The 6,154-nt window shown below is 49.9% G+C and overlaps 1 pseudogene; it reads left to right on the plus strand.

Annotated features, from left to right (window-relative positions):
• Nucleotides 1-309: 309 nt before the first annotated feature.
• LOC115123611 (homeodomain-interacting protein kinase 1-like) overlaps nt 310-6,154 on the plus strand; it is a 41,866-nt pseudogene continuing 36,021 nt past the window's right edge.

Here is a 6,154-nt window from a genome sequence, read left to right on the forward strand (position 1 = left end):
TGAGAATCACTACAGAGAAAATACAGGTGTTTATTTCACAACAGTAGAACACTTTAATACAGGTGTTTATTTCACAACAGTAGAACACTTTAATACAGGTGTTTATTTCACAACAGTAGAACCCTTTAATACAGGTGTTTATTTCACAACAGTAGAACACTTTAATACAGGTGTATATAACATAATGACTGGTACAGGTGTATATACAGGTGTTTATTTCACAACAGTAGAACCCAATATACTGTTGCATACTAACTGTGTGAGCATGTTGTCTGTGTTGTTGTTGACGTGTTTTCGTTCTTTCAGGGCTCCAGAGATCATCCTGGGCTTGCCGTTCTGTGAGGCTATAGATATGTGGTCTCTGGGCTGCGTTATAGCTGAGCTGTTCCTGGGGTGGCCCCTGTACCCCGGGGCCTCGGAGTACGACCAGGTGGGAACCACACAACCACACCGAGACACGTGTATTTTATCTTAAAACTGTTATGATGCATTCTAACATGTCCCCCCCCCTGTCCTCGTCCGCTAGATCCGGTACATCTCCCAGACCCAGGGCCTGCCTGCAGAGTACCTGCTGAGTGCCGGCACCAAGACAAGCCGCTTCTTCAAGAGAGGACCTGACTCCAGCTACCCCGTCTGGAGAATCAAGGTATCGACTCAATTCCAGTACACGACACACTGACTTCACGCACGGATGCGCGCCATCACTCTCCTTCTTGGTCAAATAGCTCGTACACAGGCCCAGAGGTGTGTTTTGGGTTATTGTCCTGTTGAAAAACAAATGATAGTCCCGCTAAGCGCAGACCAGATGTGATGGAGCATTGCTGTGCCAGCCATGCTGGTTAAGTGTGCCTTGAATTCTAAATAAATCATTGACAGTGTCACCAGCAAAGCACCCCCACACCATCACACCTCCTCCTCCATGAGTCATGGTGTCCAGGTATTACAGTACACCTGACTCTATCTATCCTCTCTGGGTGGTCCAGGTATTACAGTATACCTGACTCTATCTATCCTCTCTAGAGGGTCCAGGTATTACAGTATACCTGACTCTATCTATCCTCTCTAGAGGGTCCAGGTATTACAGTATACCTGACTCTATCTATCCTCTCTAGAGGGTCCAGGTATTACAGTACACCTGACTCTATCTATCCTCTCTAGAGGGTCCAGGTATTACAGTACACCTGACTCTATCTATCCTCTCTAGAGGGTCCAGGTATTACAGTATACCTGACTCTATCTATCCTCTCTAGAGGGTCCAGGTATTACAGTATACCTGACTCTATCTATCCTCTCTAGAGGGTCCAGGTATTACAGTACACCTGACTCTATCTATCCTCTCTAGAGGGTCCAGGTATTACAGTACACCTGACTCTATCTATCCTCTCTAGAGGGTCCAGGTATTACAGTATACCTGACTCTATCTATCCTCTCTGGAGGGTCAATATATTACAGTATACTTCTTGGCACTTCTTTACTCTTAGTCCCAAATGACACCCTAGTCATTCAGAGCCCTGGTTAACAGTAGTGTACTACAGAGCCCTGGTCAACAGTAGTGTACTACAGAGCCCTGGTTAACAGTAGTGTACTATAGAGTCCTGGTTAACAGTAGTGTACTACAGAGCCCTGGTTAACAGTAGTGTACTACAGAGTCCTGGTTAACAGTAGTGTACTACAGAGCCCTGGTTAACAGTAGTGTACTTCAGAGCCCTGGTTAACAGGTGTGTACTACAGAGCCCTGGTTAACAGTAGTGTACTACAGAGCCCTGGTTAACAGTAGTGTACTTCAGAGCCCTGGTTAACAGTAGTGTACTACAGACCCCTGGTTAACAGTAGTGTACTACAGAGCCCTGGTTAACAGTAGTGTACTACAGACCCCTGGTTAACAGTAGTGTACTACAGAGCCCTGGTTAACAGTAGTGTACTACAGACCCCTGGTTAACAGTAGTGTACTACAGAGCCCTGGTTAACAGTAGTGTACTACAGAGCCCTGGTTAACAGTAGTGTACTACAGAGCCCTGGTCAACAGTAGTGTACTACAGAGTCCTGGTTAACAGTAGTGTACTACAGAGTCCTGGTTAACAGTAGTGTACTACAGAGTCCTGGTTAACAGTAGTGTACTACAGAGTCCTGGTTAACAGTAGTGTACTACAGAGCCCTGGTTAACAGTAGTGTACTTCAGAGCCCTGGTTAACAGTAGTGTACTACAGAGCCCTGGTTAACAGTAGTGTACTACAGAGCCCTGGTTAACAGTAGTGTACTACAGAGCCCTGGTTAACAGTAGTGTACTACAGAGTCCTGGTTAACAGTAGTGTACTACAGAGTCCTGGTTAACAGTAGTGTACTACAGAGCCCTGGTTAACAGTAGTGTACTTCAGAGCCCTGGTTAACAGTAGTGTACTACAGAGCCCTGGTTAACAGTAGTGTACTACAGAGCCCTGGTTAACAGTAGTGTACTACAGAGTCCTGGTTAACAGTAGTGTACTACAGAGCCTGGTTAACAGTAGTGTACTACAGAGCCCTGGTCAACAGTAGTGTACTACAGAGCCCTGGTTAACAGTAGTGTACTACAGAGCCCTGGTTAACAGTAGTGTACTACAGAGCCCTGGTTAACAGTAGTGTACTACAGAGCCCTGGTTAACAGTAGTGTACTACAGAGTCCTGGTTAACAGTAGTGTACTACAGAGCCCTGGTTAACAGTAGTGTACTACAGAGTCCTGGTTAACAGTAGTGTACTACAGAGCCCTGGTTAACAGTAGTGTACTACAGAGCCCTGGTTAACAGTAGTGTACTACAGAGCCCTGGTTAACAGTAGTGTACTACAGAGCCCTGGTTAACAGTAGTGTACTACAGAGCCCTGGTTAACAGTAGTATATTGGGAACAGGTTGCCATTATGGAAGCTCACCTAGTTGTTCCTGAACGTGGATCTCCACACACTGCTATGAACAGGGCTTTTAGTTGGGGTTCGTGGGCAAATAGAAACCTACGTTTTCCCTTATTAGTTTTTATTGAATCAGTATTTTGGTGACGACAACAAGTGTAACGTTCCTGATGTGTCTGTTCAACAAGGCCCCTTCGGACCACGAGGCTGAGATGGGCATCAAGTCCAAGGAGGCTCGTAAATACATCTTCAACTGTCTGGACGACATGATGCAGGTTGGTTAAGTTATGTGACGTCATCTAGTATGTCACGTTTATAAACCCCCTTTTTACATTCGCCATTTTTTAAAATGTATTTTTACTTAACCTTTATTTAATCAGGTTAGTCTCGTTGAGATATTTAAAAAAATATATATATGTATATATTTTTCACGAGAAACTAAACAACAAAGCAGGTTTGAAGAGTTGGTGAGGTAACTTTGTTCCTCGGGATAACCGATAACCGCGAGGTTAATTTCCATTAGCAACGTGTCCTTCAGAACTAACCTGCTACCGGGGCACGCTAACTCACGGCTAATTCCACTCACCCTGAATGAAGTGTCTGAGCCGCGAGTTGAGGACCACAATCCATCCCTGTCGGAAAGATTGCGTCGTCATCCCCTTCATTTTGAGGAAAGATGATCGATTTTTACATATTTAATTAATCAAATGTTTTTTGTTCGTTTTTTTTCGGTGTAATTTAAAAAAAAATATACACTTTAATTTTTGAGTGTGACTCCAAATCCAGAACTCCATGGGTTGATAAATTTGATTTCCATTGATCATTAGTGTGTGATTTTTGTTGTCAGCACATTCAACTATGTAAAGAAAAAAGTATTTAATGAGAATATTTCATTCATTCAGATCTAGGATGTGTTATTTTAGTGTTCCCTTTATTTTTTTGGGGAGCAGTGTGTATACATCAACACCTCCCCCCATAAGCATTCCTGTCTCTTCTATTGAAGTTATATCCTTGTATTGCTACTGCTGGAGCATTGAATGAAAGCTCTAAGTGAGTTTCAGTGTATATTAAAATACCATTTACTAATGACGGGATGCATTTAAAAGTTCAGGAATACATTTATATGATTTTATAAAATGATTTTATTGATATTAGTGGAGGAAAAAGGTGCTCTGTGCATGGATAAACACAACACACCAAAGACGGCATTAAAATTATAAAATAATACAATAAACACTACAATTTTAAAAGCCTAGTTCACACCGTAGCCTGCAAGAATTAAAACGTGGTACTGACTCGCCGTTGTCTTAGTGAAGGGTAGCCTAGTGGTTAGAGTGTAGAGGTGGCAGGGTAGCCTAGTGGTTAGAGTGTAGAGGTGGCAGGGTAGCCTAGTGGTTAGAGTGTTGGACTAGTAACCGGAAGGTTGCAAGTTCAAATCCCCGAGCTGACGAGGTACAAATCTGTCGTTCTGCCCCTGAACAAGGCAGTATTTTACCTTTATTTAACTAGGCAAGTCAGTTAAGAACAAATTCTTATTTTCAATGACGGCCTAGGAACAGTGGGTTAACTGCCTGTTCAGGGGCAGAATGACAGATTTGTACCTTGTCAGCTCGGGGATTCGATCTGCACCCTTTCGGTTACTAGTCCAACGCTCTAACCACTAGGCCACCCTGCCGCCTGAGGGGTGACCAGTCCTCTTCTGGCTGTACTGGGTAGAGAGGAACCAGGCTCAGAGGGGTGAGATGAAAACCTGGAGCAGAGGAGGGACGGGGGAGAGGAACCAGGGCTCCCTCCTCTGCTCCTCTCCCGTCCCTCTCTCTCCTCTCCCCGTCCCTCTCCTCTCCCTCCCCCGTCCCTCCTCTGCTCCTCTCCCCGTCCTCCTCTGCTCCTCTCCCCCCGTCTCTCCTCTGCTCCTCTCCCCCGTCCCTCCTCTGCTCCCTCTCCCCCGTCCCTCCTCTCCTCTCCCCGTCCCTCCTCTGCTCCTCTCCCCATCCCTCCTCTGCCCCTCTCCTCTCCCGTCCCTCCTCTCCTCTCCCCCGTCCCTCCTCTGCTCCTCTCCCCGTCCCTCCTCTGCTCCCTCTCCCGTCCCTCCTCTGCTCCCTCTCCCCGTCCCTCCTCTGCTCCCTCTCCCCGTCCCTCCCTCTCTCTCCCCGTCCCTCCTCTGCTCCCTCTCCCGTCCCTCCTCTGCTCCTCTCCCGTCCCTCCTCTCCCCCGTCCCTCCTCTGCTCCCTCTCCCTCCTCTCCTGCTCTCCTGCTCCCTCTCCCCGTCCCTCTCTCCTCTCCTCTCCCCGTCCCTCCTCTCCTCTCCTCTCCCCGTCCCTCCTCTGCCCCTCTCCTCCTCTCCTCTCCCCCGTCCCTCATCTCCCTCTCCCCCTCGTCCCTCCTCTCCTCTCCCCGTCCCTCCTCTCCTCTCCCCGTCCCTCCTCTCCTGCTCTCCTGCTCCCTCTCCCCGTCCCTCCTCTGCTCCCTCTCCCCGTCCCTCCTCTGCTCCTCTCCCCATCCCTCCTCTGCTCCCTCTCCCCATCCCTCCTCTGCTCCCTCTCCCTCCTCTCCTGCTCTCCTGCTCCCTCTCCCCGTCCCTCCTCTCCTCTCCCCGTCCCTCCTCTGCTCCCTCTCCCTCCTCTCCTCTCCTGTCCCTCCTCTCCTCTGCTCCCATCCCCGTCCCTCCCTGCTCCTCTCCCCGTCCCTCCTCTGCCCCTCTCCCCGTCCCTCCTCTCTGCTCCCTCTCCCTCTCCTCTCCCGTCCCTCCTCTCTCTCTGTCCCCATCCCTCCTCTCCTCTCCCCGTCCCTCCTCTCTCTCCCCGTCCCTCCTCTCCTGCTCTCCTGCTCCCTCTCCCCGTCCCTCCCTCTGCTCCCTCTCCCCGTCCCTCCCTCTGCTCCTCTCCTGTCCCTCCTCTGCTCCCCTCTCCCCGTCCCTCCTCTGCTCCCTCTCCCTCCTCTCCTGCTCTCCTGCTCCCTCTCCCCGTCCCTCTCTCCTCTCCTCTCCCCGTCCCTCCTTTCCTCTCCTCTCCCGTCCCTCCTCTCCTCTCCTCCCCGTCCCTCCTCTCCTCTCCCCGTCCCTCCTCTCCTGCTCTCCTGCTCCCTCTCCCCGTCCCTCCTCTGCTCCCTCTCCCCGTCCCTCCTCTGCTCCTCTCCCCATCCCTCCCTCTGCTCCCTCTCCCCATCCCTCCCCTCTGCTCCCTCTCCTCCTCTCCTGCTCTCCTGCTCCCTCTCCCGTCCCTCCTCTCTCTCCCCGTCCTTCCTCTCCCCTCTCTCTCTCCCCGTCCCTCCTCTGC

This window comes from Oncorhynchus nerka, linkage group LG2, assembly GCF_034236695.1.
Source record: "Oncorhynchus nerka isolate Pitt River linkage group LG2, Oner_Uvic_2.0, whole genome shotgun sequence".
Classification (NCBI taxonomy): Eukaryota; Metazoa; Chordata; class Actinopteri; order Salmoniformes; family Salmonidae; genus Oncorhynchus; species Oncorhynchus nerka.